The following is an 18,828-nucleotide window of genomic DNA, read 5'->3' on the forward strand; positions in this document are numbered from 1 at the left end:
GCTGAAAATCTCCATTAGCAAAGGCCCACTGTCCTTCAGAAGACAGTTTATTACCGAACCAGGTTTGCCCAAAGCACAGCAAGCCAAATGCTGAGATGCTGAGGTTTGCAGCAGAGAAAAGGTTTATTCACAAGGTAACCAAGCAAGGAGACGGGACAAGTCTCAAATCTGCCTTCCTGAAGGCGAGGGGCTCAGGATATTTACGGGATAAGGAAGCGGCATGATCTGAGGTGTGGGGAAAGATGACTGGAGTCAAGAAAAGGTGAAGTGATTGGTGTTCTGTGCAGGCCTATCTGAGTTACGTGCTTCTTCATGGGATGCCTGTTCAGAAAATGGCAGCGTTAGCATGATCTGAGGGTGGGGTTTTTGGACCTCTGACATCAAAAGATCACCCATTGGACACTTGGGCAGACCCAGATGAATGGTTGGCAGTCTTAAGCTATTTGATCTGGGCAAGAATAGCTCCATGTTCCTGAAAAACAACTTAAGTAACCATTACTATAGCAACCCACACTTTAGAGGCATTATCTATAGAGGGCAGTTAAAGGAGATTTGTGGTGCATTGTCTAAGCTACATGAAGCTTGGAGAGTATGCAACCTGCAAGAACATTTCAGGCGAGTTTGATCAGTGACGGCAAGTTACAGGCTTATTTATTCAGCAAGTTATGGTTTAAGGGATCTAATGACTGCCCTAGGTTTCAAGTTTACACACTTTTTAAAAGAACCAAAAGAACTTTCACCCTCAAGGACAACAACTGCTACCGTGAGCAGAACGTGCCCCAACTTTGATGAGGTTTTCTTTTTTCAAAGTATCACACACACACACACGTGCGCACACACACACACACACACACACACACACACAGAGTAAAGGCTCATGACCCCTGACCCAGACTGACAAGGGCCTAATCCCAGATCTATCACTTACTTACTATTGGGGGAACTAAGCAAAGTTACTTAGTCTTTCTGTGCCTCAGCTTCTACTTCTGAAAAATGAAGCTAATACGCCTCGCAGCATCACTGCGAGGACCTGTTGTGAGGTACTACTTAAGCATTTGTGAGCTGTTTAGGTAACATTAGTTCTGCACAATTAACCCACCCTGAAAGATTAGTTATAAATGTCTTGCTAAGGAAGCTTTAAAAATCTCTTAAGTTCAATCCATGTGTGGCAGTTGTATGTTTGAGTTAGGCCAGGACAGCCTGGTGTGAGCGTCAGTATTCCAAGATCTGGACTCCCAATGTCACCTGAAGATATATCCTTCATTATTCTAGAGCATCCTGGAGGTGAGTATTAAATCACACACACACACACACACACACACACACACGATACCTTCTAAAGAAAAAATAATAATTTTCAAAAGTAGTATACTTAAAGTATATTAAGAGAACTAAATAGCCTTTTCCACATAAGGTGCTCAGCTCAGAGACTCAAATCCACAGGGGATATGGTGCACCACATTACTGCTTAGCCATATTAGCATGCTCCTTGTGCTTGTTTTAAGCTTCTGAACTCACCTAGCTCATTACCCTGTACACAAGCCAGGCCAAGACTCTAAAATTGTAGCCATTTTTTTTCTTCAAGCAAGATTAGATTCTGCAGCAAGATGTCCCTCATGCCCTGTGTTAATTCCTTCAAAGGAATGATTGCAAACATGAGTCTCCATGATTTCCTGTGCTGTGCCCTGGCCCCAAGGAGACAGGGAGCAGGGGTGAAAGATTTTTTTCTCCAAGTTTTGGGAATTTCAACATTTTTGTGTGTCTTTAGAAATTTTTCAGCATGTTTTGTTTTAATCAAATAAAACATTTATGGACATGTACATTGTTTTGTGTATTGTTTGATATACTGACATGTAAAATATGTCAAACAAAATCATGATTAAACCCATTGACTCGGAGGTGTTTAACCCTCTCAATGAATTTACACCTATTTGTTTCAAATGCTTCATGTTCCTGATTAGACAGTAAAAATAATTTGAGAAATTATCAAACTCAGTCAACACTTGAAATGTATAGCATAGGTGTTCTAAAAATGAAACTATCTATTTACCAGCTGAGAACCATATTATGGTTAAATTAAATAAGAGATAGGAAGCTACAGTTGAAGTTATTACATTCCATCTTCTTGGGTAGTAATTTAAATTCAAATGCATTTTATTTAAATCAATTCCACCTTAACTTACGTGCATCGATGCAATCATTATGTCATTATGAATAGTAGATGGAACAGATTTAGATAAATAACACTCAGAGATTAGTAGGATGAATAAAAAAAAACTGTCATCTTGCTCCGATTAGTCAAAGAAAATATTAAGGAATAAGTAACCATTTGGGGATGTCTGTGATATGAAAAGTGACTTTGTGACCTCATGGAAGGGACATAATAAAAAGAAGGTTTTGCAAACTAATTTTTGTCCAATCAACGCAACCAGATTTTCCAGACTTTATATCGATTCATTTTACTTAGCGCTAATCAACTTAAACTTTTTAGATGAGGGTATATAAGAGGAAATCCAAATATAAATTTCTAGGATGTCAAATGAATTATTAATCAGCATTATAAAATTTCAGCTTGTTTCCACTTCATCAACCTGTATTTCAAGTTCGTGTTTATCTCACAGTATGCTTCAGGTTTTTATTCTAAGAAGCCACATCGTCCAAGTCAATAATGAATTCTTATGAAATAGTCATATGAGGTTCTGACTCGTAGAAAATATTCAGAGAGAAATTATTTTGGCATAAAGAAATCATTCTCTGGAGGCAACAGAGACTCAGATTTCCGCTGTGCCACAAGCTACAGACTGAAAGTGGATATTTATTAAATTAAAATAATATAATGGCATTTTTCTTTATGATCAGCACCAGAATCTTATTTCATCGAATTTACTTTCATTCTCTTGCCTGTCTGTGACCTTATCATTCTCTGATGGCAGAGACAGTCCTTTGTTTGTTCTGGGTGTAGCCTCATCCATGTTGGGTAGAATAGCAACACAAAGCAGGATGCACATGTGTATGACCAAAACAGAGGAATGCCAGGAATTTTATGGGTTTTATTCTCAGTGGTGCTTCATATTAATTTCCTGTGATTTATGTTTTAATCCTTAATTGCTCCATTTTGCAACCAGCCACCAGCTGTAGATAACGCCGTTCACAGCCACCAGATTAGTCAGTCTCACATTCCTGAGGCCATTGTACACATTTGCCAACCGCATTCAGAGCAGAAGCCACCGCAAGGTGACAACAGGCAGATGGCTGGGTAAAGAAAGTCAGTTTAGAGCTGTGTTTCTCAAATCGTGATCCCTGGACTAGCAGCTTCAGCATGACTTTGTTAGAAATGCAAATTCTTGAGCCCCACCCCAGGTCTAGTGAATCAGAAGTTCTGAAGGTGGGACCCAGCAACGTGAATTGTAGCAATCCCTCTAGGTGATTTTGATACACACTAAAGTTTTTGAACCATTGAGGAAGTCCCTGGCGGTCCAGGGGTTAAGACTCTGCACTTCCACTGCAGGGGGCACGGGTTTGATCCCTGGTCGGGGAACTAAGATCTCACAAGCCGAGGGGACAAAAAAAAAGTTTGAGAACCATTGGATTAGAGTGATTCCCCAATGTCATGATTTTTTTTAAAATGTATATGATTTTATGACAAAGCTTCAGAAGGCCCAAGATATTGTTCACATTACATTGTCTTGTATCCAGCTATGAAAAATTAGGAGAAATGAAAATTGGAGATTTATGGGTAGTCTAAAGAACACAATATTTTAAAACACAACTAACTTTATAGGGGTGAAATTTGGGTGGAGAAAGGGCGTGAATCCCCTTTCCAACACCTACAACCCACTGAGGCAAAGTCTCTCAAGGAAACTGCTTCCCAGAGTCCCCCGAGATAGGGCTACCATCTCCTGGCAACAAAAGAAACTTGGGCGTGAGGGCAGGTGCTCAGGCCGTGGGAAACTTGGATTGCCGTCATCATAGTGACCTATAACACTGACTCATTTTTTCATTTATTCATTCATTCCCTAAATATTTAATAGAAAACCTGAGCTCATTGGGCATGGTAAAAATCCTTGCCCTCACAGAGTTTATGTCATTTCTGAACCCTGCCAGGAAGGGTCAGGACTGACCAACCAAGTCAGCTTAAATTGGTGGGCACACATTTTGAGTGGATCTAGGACACCTACTGCTCTCTCCACTATCATTCTTTTCCTCACTCTTATCCTTTCCTGGGATCTCCCAAGAGGGTATAAGTGCCAGTCTCCAACACGGAGTTTGGCATACCTAATGTTTACTACCGCATTTAGAGAATCAATGAATTTATCAAAACTTCCACTGCTAGGAATGAATTTAAGAATGAATAAATGAAAAAATAAATGAGTCCTTCTACTCTTTCTTTCTCAGACTTTTTAATTTTTTAAATCTTGTTCCTTGCCTGGGTATAGTCTCTTGCTCTTGTTGGGGTTTTGTTGTTATTTTATTTTTTCAAGTGAACATAGTGTTGCTTTTATGGAAGTATTTTATGGTAATATAAATTCATAGCCCTACTTTTTAAAAAAATAAATTTAGGCCTTACAGTAACTTCCAGTAAGAGATGCATATAGAACACATTTATTGGGATGGAAATATAATACCAAAGTCATAAAAAGGAGGAGGAAGCATATACTCTAGCTCCAAAGGCTAACATGTTAACGGTGCAAGATAATTAATTCTATTTTTGCCAACCAGAGAAAGAAGAGCTATGCAATGTATTGCTCTTAGAATGGCAAATTTGGAAGGCAGTCTTTTAGAAGGGATTTTTCCCCTAGTACTAAACTCTAAACTAAAATAAACCCATCATGCAATGTCCTATGTCAGAGACACTGCTAGATATTTTAGTCAACAACTTCAAAAGCTTTATAGCAAATCTGGTCTTTGCACTCTCTAAAAGATAAACAGTAACGGTGATTCTGGAGAAGACTGAGTTAACGTCACATAAATGTATAGCTCTACCACGATCTAATGAGATACCAGGACAGATCTTAAAAGTAAAAAATAGATGGATAACATGTCCCTTAATCTTTACTAAATGTCACTTTTCTCTGCTTAGCTTTCGAAAAAAGGAAAGTAATTGACAGTTCAAGGTCATTCTCCAACCAGAATGTAGTGTTAGGATTTTACGTTGTTGACTGATATAAGATACATAAATCTTGTACATCAAGCAAGCAGGTAGCAAGGCTGACATTCTATTAAGCAAGTTGAAAATGCTGCCCTAGGTAGTCCCCTGGGGGCCTAGAGGTTAGGATTCTGGGCTTTCACTGCCATGGCCCAGGTTCAATTCCTGGTTAGGGAACCAAGATCCCGTAATGCACACGGCCAAAAAAAAAAAAAAAGAAAATCCTGCCCCAAACTCTCTGTTCTGAGGGAAGATGGACTGTAGAATACCTGAGCCAAAGCCCAAATTTTCCCTGACGAAACCTTTGCCTCTATTCTAGCACCTGGGTGAGGTCCCTGGAGAAACATACAAATCTGCAGAATTGCATGGGACTCATCTTCCTAGCAAGCATGTTTGGGCACAGACTGGTATGCATAAGCTTGACCTGGAAAATTTTCAGAGTAGGTATCATCAGTTTTGCCACTCAGCCACAGAAAAAGTCCAGTAATGTTCCTGTGGAACATCTGATTCTGAACAGCATAATTTCCTGACATGCCTGCCAGAATGATTTAGCTGCAAAATGTACAGCCAGGCACCTGCATAACTTGACCCTCTGCACGGAGCTGTTTGAATTCTGGTGATGGCCATGGAAGGCAGCAATTGGAACTTGAGCCATTCTTTCTGGTAGAAGTTGGATAATAGAAAGGACTGCTTATAAAGACTCCTCCCATAACACGTGCTATTAAAACTATATCATATACCACTTACATGTGGAATCTAAAATATGACACAAATGAACCTATCTAAGAAACAGAAACAGACTCACGGACATAGAGAACAGACCTGTGGGGAATTCCCTGACAGTCCAGTGGTTAGGACTCCAAGCTTTCACTAATGTGGACCTGGGTTCGATCCCTAGTTGGGGAACTAAGATCCTGCCAGCTGCGCAGCGTGGCCAGGGGAAGAAAAAAAAAGAGAACAGACATGTGGTTGCCAAGGGGGAGGGGGTTGGGGGAGGGAGGGAGTGGGAGGTTGGGATTAGCAGATTACATCTTAGCAGATTTGGATGGATGTCCAGTATGGATGTCCTTGGCTTGTCCTTGACTTTCATGGGAAGGAGCTTGATGTTTCCCATTAAGCATGATTCTAGCTCTTGGGTTGAGATATAGTACTTTGCCATGTTAAGGAGTTATCCATTTATTTCTATGTTATTAAGAGGTTCATTTTTATTTATGTATTTTACCAAGAATGAAGCTTGAAGTTTTTCAAACGCCTTTCAACATCTAATTTCACTTTTTCAATCCTTCTCACCAACTCAGCAGTGTATTCTATCATTCCGTTATTCAGTACTTTACTTGTCCTTGGCCATCCAATTAGCAATTGCCTCACCCTCATACACACTGTAGTGGTTACTGTGGTCTTCCACCCAGATCCCTTCACCATCCCTGCAGGTGCTAAAGGCTCACACCTGCATCCCTCCCTGGGAATTTCCCTAGGTAACAGGCACGGCTCCACCTTAGACAAAGGTTGTAATCTATCTGGCTGATACATGGGTGCAAAGGGCTACCCCTTGGCCTCAGTTTGGGGATGACTGTGAAAAACCATCCCAGGTCCAGAACTCCTGATAGAATAGTCTGACGCCTTGGGTTGCACCTGCATGGTGAGTCAGCTTCTCCCTCTGTCAGAGTCCCGCTTCCCTCGCTTCCTTAAAGCTGTATTTCCTGAGTGAAATCTTTAATAAACGTTCTGCATGTGACTCTTTGTCTCAGAATCTGTTTCCAGGGACCCAGTCGAAGATACACAGAAACATGTGAACCCTTTTGTTATAGACATTTTCCATGTGTCCCTACAGATCTCTGCTCTCTTCCACCTGGCTTTCTGCCCCTTGCAGCTCACTTGTGTGAATTACATTAGCAGGACTCCTGTGCCCCTGTCTTCCTGTTGGATTTAGTCAGCGGAGTGCCACCGCAGAAGATCCAAGGGAGAGAGGACAGTGAGGTGGGATATTTATTCCCTGATAGAGGTTGGCTGGGTTATTTGATTGATTGCAAGTCAATGCTGCTCTCCGATTGGCTTGGTCTACATGACTCTGTCCTTCCATGTTCTGGCAGCATCTGCCTCTTTTGTTCTCTCGGACTCAGGGAAGGCAAAAACTATTGCTACTATCACTTGTGGTTCTCCTCCCCAGCCACACGTGTTTAACTAGCCTCCCTTATAAATAAATGCTCCTCAAATTATCCGGGTTTGATTAATCAATTTCCTTTGGGGACTAAGATTAATACAGACCCATCAGGTGTAAGGAGAAAGCTGGATTCCCGTTGCTTCCTGCCTATACTGGCAAAGTTTTAGCACAGGACAGAGGAAGAGGATGCAATGAAATAATAATAATAATACTAGCTAATATTTACTGAGTACTTACTATGTGTCAGGCACTGTCAAAAAACAAATCCAGATTTAGTTAAGGAGAGACTTCATGTGAAAGGATTATTTCAGGGGTGGGAGGTGGTGGGCCAAGGGGCTATGGCAATAGGAGGAGGTGTCTCATGTAATGGGGAGAATACTCTGATAATGAGACCTGCAAGGGCCTCAGAGGTTAGGTAAAATGGGTTATTCTTTTATAGGGAGGACTACACAAGGCTAGAAAGAATGTAAAACGAGATAGTGGGATGAAAGTGTTGGGATGGCCGATCTGATAGTAGTTCAGAGAATGTTTTACCCCGAGGTCAACCTACTTCAGGAGAAGCTGTTAAGGAGGGGCTGCATGCCACCTTAAACTGAGGACGAGTCAAAGTACAGGGGCTTGAGGGAAGGAGAGAATCCTAACCAAAGTTTGTTTAACAAATATTTTGTTCCGATTCATCAGTGGGGACAAAACAGTTCAGCTCATCATTTACGAGGCAAAGAATAGGAATTGGGAGGGTCCCTGCCTGGCCTTTATCAGGGGTAAACAAGGGAGCACCCATGAGTCTTAGGTAAGTCATATGGGGAAGGATGGCTCTTTGCAGTAAACCATTTTCCAGAACACAAAGGGTCGGGGCGGGCGGGTTCTTTAACCATAACTATTTTCCAGAATCACAGGGCTCAAGGTAACATTCAACACTGTCAGCGCTAATCTAAGAGTTTTACATGCATTCTCTTATTTAATCCTCTCCACATCTCTACTTGTTAAGTATAGTAGTACGGTTAAGAGGGTGCCAATACCACAAACTTAGACAAGTTACTTCAGCTTCATCTTTGTCAAAGGGGGTTAATAACAGTTCTGACCTCATAGGGTTGTTGTGAGGGTTAAACAAAGTAATACACACGTAGATGCGTCTGGGGCAGAGCGAGTGTTCACTATACCACATTAACTATTATTACTATAATTATCCCCATTTTTCAAATGAAGAGAGGGTATGTAATTTATCCAACTAAGTAGAGATTAACCCCCCCCCCCAAAATTACACACTTTTATCCTCTCTGTTGCACTCCCCATGTGGGGAAGAAAAAAGATAAGGTGGGAGAAAGGTTAGACAAAGTTGTCATAGATTTTCCAGTTACTGCCTACAATTTGAGAAGAAGGAACAGAAGCACTTTTTTACTTTTCTCTAACCTGAGGGATTTTGAGTCAGTAGCAGAAAGAAAACACTCTTACCTCTTAGAATTGTCATCATGCTGCTAGCAGAGTCTGTGATCACCCCAGGCTGGTACTGGGGCTGCAGCCAAGAGCCCCTCCCTCCCTCCCAAGTTATCAAGCCCTCCAGAGTATCCCCATTCTAACTGGGGCTGTCCTTTATTTCTAGGTGCAAGAAGGTTGTAAAATTCTGCAGAACTGTTGTGATTTATTTTCTGCTAGACCAATTAGCAAAAGCTCTCTACATACTTCATCATTTTGGTGGTTGTTTTGTTGTTATAATATCAGTAACCTTTAATAATTTTGTTTCTTCTCTCTTGCTCTACCTTATTTTCTAGGGGGAATAAGTAGGAATATCAATTATCCTTCTCCTTCCTCCTGGATCTGACCAAGTTCTGGAAAATCTAGAGCCTAAAATGTTGGTTGGATTTTGATCAGGATAGGGGATCATTGGTAACTTCTTAGGCATGATCACTGGCATACCTATTTTATTTGATATCTGGAGCTGATCATTTTTAAACTCCTAACTCTCTATACAACAAAAAGTTTTCAGTAATCATCATGAAATCAAATTGATCATAATGTCCAGAAAAAGCAACAGTGTATTTTTAATTTATTGAACTTTGTATGTACAAAACATGTCAGTAAAATAAAGAAATAACAAAACAAAGATTATATACCCAAAAATGTAACAAATTAATCCTATTTAATTACATTAAGTTTAAGGGAAAAAATTATACCAACATATTGGTCTTTCACAGTAATGAATGATAACATTACATTACCCAAAAACTGGATTAGTCTCTTGGTGGGTCTGGAGCTAAAAGACTCAACCAAGCCAAAGATTGAGAGAAGGAAGGAAGGACATAGCAGGTAAAGAGAAGGAGAACACTGGGGATCTTTCCCAAAGCAGCGTCTCCCAGAATAGCAAAACTGGGTAAATTTTAAGCTAAGGCTATACACATATTCATGAAGGGCCTTGGGCGGTCTATAGAGTCCAAGCTTTAGTGGATTGAAGGTCCCAGGGTCAGAGAAAAGGTCAAACATCATCATCCCTTAGGTTCCAGCTGACCTGGTGATTGAGCGCTTCAAGCTAATCTTTACCTTTTAAACAGAACTGGGAGTCTTTACAATTAATAATATTGTCTTTGCTGTTGTTACTTCTCTTGCCTTGTTTCTGCATTCTTTTATCCCCTTAAGATCATTAATTACTGAGACCTGTTCAAGGGCAAGCATTGTGACCGGGCTTAGATAACACAATGACTTAGGCTAAAAATGGTTTCTCTTATGTCAAGAAAGCCGTGCCTGGTTTTCTTTCTCCAGGAACCCCCTACTTTATCTACTTACAATTAGAGATTAACTGCAATTAAATAAGAAGCCTTCCAACTAAAATAAAACAGTTTCATGTATGAACTAAAACTTGTTAGCTTTCTGCTCAGAAGTTCCAACCTACTCCAAGTCATGAGTTTTAGTGTCTGTCCCAATCCCTTTATGAGATCAAGTCTTTATGAAATTAGGCCTAACCCATATCTGAATTCTGTCCACAAAACTAAAAGTTGTTTAGGTATTAGAAAATGTAAAATTACCGGACAAAAATATTTCACCTCCCAGTTCAAACTGTTTCACTGTTTTAAGTTTTAAACCCAAATAACAACTCCAAGCAGACACATAGAATGACGGAATTATAGTAATTCAAGTTCTCTTTATCTTTACAGTCATTATGCCATCATTGTTCATCTACTGTCTAGATGCAGAAATATTAGTACCACTGGGATCTCAGACACGAGCTGTGTCTCCCTCATCCACAACCCACCCAACATAGCTCAATAATTCAAAACCTTTAGGAATTTACAAAATGAATGTTTGTAGTTCAGGGCCAACTGTGTAACTAACAATTCTCTAACTGCCATTAGAATACAATGTTTATTTAAATATAAGCAATAGAAGGTGCTAATTTGAAGTTTACATGTACTATTCAACACTATAAAGCAATTTTTTACAACTAAACAAAAAAATTATTTTAGGGAGAAGTATTTTATCACTGACATTGTTTAGAATTGCCAGTGCATGGTCGGTTTTTTGTTTTGTTTTGTTTTTAATTTATTTTATTTTTGGCTGCGTTGGGTCTTCTTTGCTGCAGGTGGGCTTTCTCTAGTTGTGGTGAGTGGGGGCTACTCTTCGTTGCGGTGCATGGGCTTCTCGTTGTGGTGGCTTCTCTTGTTGCAGAGCACGGGCTCTAGGCACGCAGGCTTCAGTAGTTGTGGCACGCAGGCTCAGTAGTTGTGGCACACGGGCTTAGTTGCTCTGCGGCATGTGGGATCTTCCCAGACCAGGGCTTGAACCCGTGTCCCCTGCATTGGCAAGCGGATTCTCAACCACTGCGTCACCAGGGAAGCCCTGTGCTATTAATTTTTAAAATGTCTCAAAGTGGGGTTTTTTGACCAACATTTTAGGATTTAAATACAAGGCAAGGAATGAGTAAGAAAAAAAATAACATATAAATAAAGGAGCATAGTTTTCAGGAAGTTGAGAGCTGTATATTATTAGGGAGTCTTGGTTCCGTGTTTACGTTAAATCTAACCACAAAGACAGGGCTATATGAAACCTCAACAAATTGAGTGTCAATCAGTAGAAAGCTAAGTGATAAAATTTTGCAACTTTTTTCAGAGTTAAAACAAAGGGAGAGAGAATTTTCTGGCATCATGCCACAAAAACTTGATTCAACATTTTTTTAAAAAATAAATTTATTTATTTATTTTTGGCCGCATTGGGTCTTCATTGCTGCTCGAGGGCTTTCTCTAGCTGTGGCGAGTGGGGGCTACTCTTTGCTGCAGTGCGCAGGCTTCTCATTGCAATGGCTTCTCTTGCTGTGGATCATGGGCTCTAGGTGCGCGGGCTTCAGTAGTTGTGGCATGCAGGCTCAGTAGTTGTGGTGCACAAGCTTAGTTGCTCCGCAGCACGTGGGATCTTCCTGGACCAGGTCTCAAACCCGTGTGCCCTGCATTGGCAGGGGAATTCTTAACCACTGTGCCACCAGGGAAGTGTAGGACTCACACATCTTGCTTTCTACTCCCGACTCAGCCACATAAATTTGTATGGCTTTCTCACCTGTAAAATGAGCATGAAAATACTGACCTCATGTTTTTATAAAGATTAGCAATACAGTGCACAAAACCTCTAGGCCAGGGAATTCCCTGGTAGTCCAGTAGTTAAGACTCTGAACTTCCACAACAGGGGCATGGGCTCGATCCCTGGTCAGGGAACTAAGATCCCACATGATCTGCGGTATGGCCAAAACAAACAAACAAAAACCTCTAGGTCAGTGTCCGGTTCATAGTGGGCAATAAAATATTATGCTTACCTGGGAATTCCCTGACAGCCAGTGGTTAGGACTCAGTGCTCTCACTGCCGGGGCCCCAGGTTCGATCCCTGGTTGGGGAACTAAGATCCTGCAAGCTGCATGGTGTGGCAAAAAAAAAAAAAAAAAAAAAAAAAAATGTATATCTGTTTATTTTTAATTATTTCAGCAGGATAAAAGGAGGCTGGAAAAAAGAGGAAGGATAGTGTTGGCGAGTTTTTCGTATAGCAGAGGAAATAGACTATTCTAAGCCTGTCTAGATGGCAGGCAGAAGTTGTAAGAAAGCATATCTCTGTCCCTAGGAAAAAGTGTTTGTTTTGTGATTGAGTAGGCAGAGTGGAAAAGTTGCTTGATAAAATATTGAGCTCCTTATTGCTGGCCACCTTTGATGACTGAGAAGTCACATAGTAAGGATGTTGTAAATTAGATTCATAGTGATAGAAGATCCCTTCCTAATCCTGGGTTTTGTGATCTGGTATCACAGAGGTACCTCCTCTCCACCTATACCACATTTCAGAGGTTCAAAGCCCATAAAGTGAAGAATTACTGGGTACTGAACTTTTACCCATAAAGCCCCTGCTTACCTCCCAAACTGGGGAGAAGAGGACCATTTACAGACCATGCCTATCAACTAGGAAGAGTTGGTGGAGTTAATCTAACCATTTGTTTCTTATGGTCAAAAACATTCAGAAGCGTGCCTCGAACTATTGTATTTAACTTTCTCTCTCCTCCTGGTCCATTCTTTCCTTCGGCTCACCGCAGGCCAGGTGTCCCCTTCTACCTCTGAACCTTCTCCAACATTCTACTGTATGTCAGGACACTTTCATCTTCCCCCAACTTTGCCACCTAATCACAGATACAACTTCTGACAGCCCATTTTCCTCTACAACTTCTAGTTAAAATCACCAAGAAGGTAGTTTCACATATTAAGATAGAATAAAAATGTTAAGAATCAGCTGAGAAATATGAAGACTTAAAGAGGATATGACTGCCATGTTTGTGGTCATGAAGTTTTAGAAACAAACGAGTATTCATCAAATTTCACATTGTGAAATAAGTTATGTCTCATTGAGCCTGAAGTAGTTCATCTTAGGTCTAAAAACTTCTCAGGATGGCTTTATGCAAAGACGGATGGATGACTGTGATGTAAACATCTTCTCTATCTCTCCCCTTCCTGTAACCTCAGACCACTGGCCCCCCTTCTCTAGGAGGCTGACCTCTATGAACTGCCACCATGAACTCTCCTACCCTCTGGCTTCCTGTTGGGTTTGACCAATGCAGAGCACTGGCAAGAGATAAAGGTAGGGAAGAAAGCATGGCTTGGGTATTAATCTCCTGCTCCCCCCATGTGGGGGTCACTAGAGGCTGGGTGCCTCCTTCCACCAAAGATCTCAACTCCTGTCAAGTGGTCCTCTTCACACAGCCCTCTCTCCGTCTCCAGTTCTAGGACCCGATCCCACCTCTTGCCATTAGGGATGGCTCTGCTACTAGTGTCTACGTCTTGTGTTTCCCTACACCTGTCTTACACCTTTGTTCATCCTCCCTTCCTAAACTCTTCTTGAATGATCCCAATTTGAATATGCAACCTTTTTCATATCAGAACCCTAACTAACATAACAACCATCTCTATTGCTGAGTATCATCAATATGGTACTCACCCAGTTTGAATCTTTTACCAGTGAGACATTGTGCTCAGTTGGATATATGATAGGACGTAGAAGAGAGTGCAAAAATAAGGGTGAGGCCTAATACATATTTAGCACAAAGCTTGACATACTCCTGCTGGAATGTGGAAAAACTTGGCCTCTTGAACTTACGAGTGAGCACATACAGAGCAATAAATTCATCCTCAAGGCTGAAGGGTAACCAGGGGAAAGCATATTTAGTACGGACACTTTTATGGACAAGGCTATACTGTAGCAGGGATTGACTGTAATCATCGCTGGCTTGCTTAGCATTCATTTAGTCTTTTAATGGTTTCAAACATATCACGAAAACTTGTAATATTTGAAATAGTGTCTTGAACTCAAAAATATCAAGAATCTCTGGGTTTAGTGTTTAAGCCCTGGGTAATACTCATTGCGTAAGGTCTTCTTAGAAATTAGGATTAAAATGTAAATTCATTTGGAAGAAGTAACACTAAGGGATTAAATGCATAAGGTAATGTTTCTCAAGTTTAAGAGTACATAGAGGGCTTCCCTGGTGGCGCAGTGGTTGAGAGTCTGCCTGCCGATGCAGGGGACACGGGTTCGTGCCCCGGTCCGGGAAGATCCCACATGTCATGGAGCGGCTGGGCCTGTGAGCCATGCCCGCTGAGCCTGCGCGTCCGGAGCTCTGCAATGGGAGAGGCCACAACAGTGAGAGGCCCATGTACCAAAAAAAAAAAAAAAAAAAAAAGTACATAGAATTACCTTAGAAGCTTGTTAAAAATAGAGATGGCTGGCCCCTACCACAGATAGTTTTTCTTCATTCAGATGTGACCTGAGAGTTGCATGTTCAATAAACTCTCCAGAAAATTCTGATACAGACCACATGTATTAGGTATCTATTGCTGCATAAGAGATTACCCAAATTTAGCAACTTGAAACTACACACGTTTATTATCTCACACGGTTTCTGAGGGTCAGAAATTCTGGAGGGACCTAGCTGCATGTCATTGCCTCGGGGTCTCTCATGAGGGTGTAGTTAAACCGTTAGCAGAGGCTACAGTCATCTCAAGGCTCAACGAGGTTGGAGAATCTGACTTTCAAGTTCACTAACGTGGTTGTTGGCCAGAGCCTTCATTTCCCTGCCATGTGGGCCTCTCCATAGGGCTGCTCACAACCTGACCACATACGTCCCTCACAGTGGGTGACCAGAGATAGAGACAGCCCAGGATGGAACCCTCAGTCTTTAATAACTTCATTTTGGAAGAGACATATCATTACTTTTGCCATATTCTATGGGCCCCACAGACCAGTCCTCAGAGAATGTCAGAGGGGACTAGGCTAGGGTGTGAATACCAGGAAGCGAGGATCGATGGGAGCTGTCTTGGAGGCTGGCTACCACACTACATTTTGGGTAATTCTGGCAAAAGTGACTAATATCATCTACAAGCTGCTTCTTTCTACAGATTTAGATAGAACAGATGATCCAGTAAGAAAATAAGAACAGATCCTGACCAACCCAGTGCCGGGTCAGCCCCTGTGAACCTAGACTCTAGGACCCACCGATCAGGCAGCTGAGCAGTGTGCCCAGTGTCAACAGTGACACTTGATGCTAATGCCTGGTATCTTGTCTCCTGTTCGCCTGGTCCCTTTTTTGTCTCCCATTTTCCTGTCCTGAGTTTCTGGTCGTGGAGTCTGACATTGCTGATCTGGTCTTGCTGCAGAACCTCTCTTACTTCTCACTCCTGCTCTCACTCCGCACCCAGAACTGATCTCTCTGGATCTGACCTCTGTCCTGCCTGCCTTAGGCACCTGCATGGAGACTTCCTCCTGGTCTAGCTGAAGCATCTCTCATCTCACGCCATCTGGCCTGACCTGACACAATCTGTCTTGATGTAGAATATATCTACTGCTTCCCTCAGCTTCCCTTTTGGTGCAAAATTGAATGCAGTCAGTCTCTACCATTAAATACATTCCATCTATATAAAAGGGTATTTTGTTGTCTATGTACTGTCTGTATATTTTAAAATATTTTCTGTCCTACGTTTTTTATTACTCTATTCATTCACTTGTTCGTTTGTTCTTTCATTCAATCACTCAGTGATTCCAACTGATATTCTTTGTCTACCACATGCATATTTTCCCCTGCTTGAAACCTCCCATCCCTGTTCACACATGCCGTTCCTCGCCATCCAGAGTGGAGTCTATTCCCTCTCCTTGAATCTGGCTGGCCTGTGACTTGCTCTCACGAATAGAATGTGGCAAAAGTGCACCCTGCTGGCCAAAGGCCTGGGCCTTAAGAAATCTGACAACCTCAGCTTTTGCTCTCTTGAGGGCCCCAAGTCACTATGTAAAAAATTTCAACCTCCACATTGGAGAAAAAATGAGGCAGCTGAGGCACCAGACATGAGAGTCAAGCATCATAGATCCTCAAGCCCCAGTTACACCTTCCCAGCCAACACCACTTGGAGCAGATACCAGCAGTCTCCACCCAGGCCTGCCCACACTGCAGAATCGGAGCAAAGGAATGGTTTTATTGTTTTAAGCCACTAGGTTTTGGGGTAGTTTGCAGTGCAGCAGTAGATAACATACATTAACAAACATGAAACTTTGAAATAAACAAATACGAAAAGTATACCGGGGCAGAAAAGGCAACTTCTGGACTTATCACCTACTGTCAGGACTGAATGGTATTGCATTCGATTTTTTTTTTTTTAAAGTTAATGGTTTCAGTAAAGCAGAAGACTCAGAGTCCAGTTTATAGGGAATTAAGGAGAAAACAATTAGTGAAAAAGTAAAAACATGCAGGTATGGAGAAATCATTCCAGAAATTAGAGAAACACGGTGGTTTTCGCCCTGCCTGTATTTTAAAATCACCTGGGGAACTTTTTTTTTTTCTTTGGCTGCATTGGGTCTTCGTTGCTGTGCGTGGGCTTTCTCTAGTTGGGGCGAGTAGGGGCTACTCTTCATTGCTGTGCGCGGGCTTCTCATTGTGGTGGCTTCTCGTTGCAGAGCACGGGCTCTAGGCACGCAGGCTTAAGTAGTTGTGGCTCGCGGGCTCTAGAGCGCAGGCTCAGTAGTTGTGGCGCACAGGTTTAGTTGCTCTGTGGCATCTCCGTGGGATATTCCCGGACCAGGGCTCAAGCCCGTGTCCCCTGCATTAGCAGGCAGATTCTTAACCACTGCGGCACCAGGGAAGCTCCTGGGGAACTTTTGAAAGTGAAGATTCCTGGGTCCCACATGCTTTAAGATCCTGATTTCAATAATTCGGGGTGGGGTCAAGGATATTGTTCTGAGATGGTGCTGAGGTTTGGAATAGATTGTGAAGAATAAAAATAAACTTGTAGTTGAAAGATCCAACATGGCAAATAAAGATTTTTGGGAGATTGGATTATGTTGGAAGTTTCAGGAAAAATAGCTGGTGAAGAGAGTAGAGCTGTAGATTTGAAGAGAAAGGGAATAATTGAAAGAATTGCAAAGAGAAAAGGCTCAAGCACACAGGATGTCTTGATTGGATGGGTTTCTAAAGAACTTCCAAATGTTGCCTGAAGTCTCAAGAATGAAATATTGCGTGCATATAGAATCATGTGAAAGAGTGTTAAGTCAAATCAGAACATGGAATCTTTTAAGAGTGCGGGTTTAGAGGGTACTTTCACTTACTTGATTTTATTTTTCCACAGTGAGAGTATTACTTTTAATAATTAGACACACACATGCACACACACAAAAAAGATTAAAAAATCAGCTGAGAGAACTTTTCATTAAGCACCTTTTAACAATCATTCTGCACCTACTAAATTTTTTAAAGTATGTTCAAATGTGTAAACCCAACATTTTTAGATCTAAGATAAATTGATATAATACTGGAATATGAACTTAGAATCACAAAACTATTCATACCTTTTGGCCTAATTCCACTTTAGGATTATACCTCAAGGAAATGACCAGAAAGAAAAGAAGTAGCTTGCACAAAGATGGTCATAGAAATGCTATTTATAATACTGGAAAGTTGGAAAAATCTCAAAACTTCAACAATAGTGGTAAGGCTAAGTAAACCGCAGTGCATTATCAAGATGGAAACTATGGAACACTGACTAGTGTGTGGGCCAAGTGATACACAGACATGTTAACTGATGTTAAATAAAAAGACAACACCAAAATCCCTTTGTAGGGATCAGAAAATAACGTGGAGGGTGCAAATAGTTATAACTTAATACCCTTTCTCCATAAAATTGTTTAAAATCTGGATTTTTTAATGAGGGAGAGGCATAACCTAAGACTTGCCGACCTTGCTTCTTCTCTTAACTTCCAGTGCCTGAGTACACCAATGATTTTGTCCCACTGCAGCAATGGAGTTTTAACACCCCCCAAAATAACTGGACACATAAGTACTGGGGCACTTGTTTTTAATCAGGGACACTAAGTCAGTGTTTTAAAAAAATGGGTGCAGCAAAGGATGTACCAGAAAAAAATGGCAATTGGAGATTTATAGAAGACACTCTTTTCCTTTCCTTTTCAATGCCAAACAAGTGATGGCATATACTGATGTGGTTATTTTCATTATAACCAGAGGGAAAGACCAATCAAAATGGAATGTTTAAGTTTTTAAAAAAATATGAACTATTTCAACCATACCAAGAAGCACAGAGTCATACAATAAATAGCCATGTAGTCAACACTGAGATTGAGCCCACGTGAATATCTGGAAATCTTCTTTGTATCCTTCCCCAGTCCTATTCATCTCCTTGTCTTCTCAAAGGTAAAACTATTTGGATATTATTGGTGTGTGTCCTGCCCTTGCATTTTAAAATACTTTTACCACATAAGTATAGATCTATAAATAATATAGAATGTCATTTTGCTTATTTAAAAATTGAAATGGGGGACTTCCCTGGTGGTCCAGTGGTTAAAACTTTGCCTTCCAATGCAGGGGGTACAGGTTCCATCCCTGGTCGGGGAGCTGAGATCCCACATGCCTCATGGCCAAAAAACCAAAACATAAAACAGAAGCAATATTGTAACAAATTCAATAAAGACTTTAAAAATGGTCCACATCAAAAAAAATATTTAAAGAAATAAAAAATAA

At 41.1% G+C, this 18,828-nt stretch overlaps 1 long non-coding RNA gene across 1 annotated transcript; it reads right to left on the reverse strand.

Annotated features, from left to right (window-relative positions):
* Positions 1-10,506: 10,506 nt before the first annotated feature.
* Positions 10,507-13,812, reverse strand: LOC141278190 (uncharacterized). Its single transcript, XR_012330536.1, has 3 exons — positions 13,755-13,812; positions 12,100-12,194; positions 10,507-11,846 (listed from the first exon to the last, which is right to left on the reverse strand). It is a non-coding gene; the product is annotated as an uncharacterized lncRNA (long non-coding RNA).
* Between the last annotated feature and the right edge of the window lie 5,016 nt (positions 13,813-18,828).

This window comes from Tursiops truncatus, chromosome 3, assembly GCF_011762595.2.
Source record: "Tursiops truncatus isolate mTurTru1 chromosome 3, mTurTru1.mat.Y, whole genome shotgun sequence".
NCBI lineage: Eukaryota > Metazoa > Chordata > Mammalia > Artiodactyla > Delphinidae > Tursiops > Tursiops truncatus.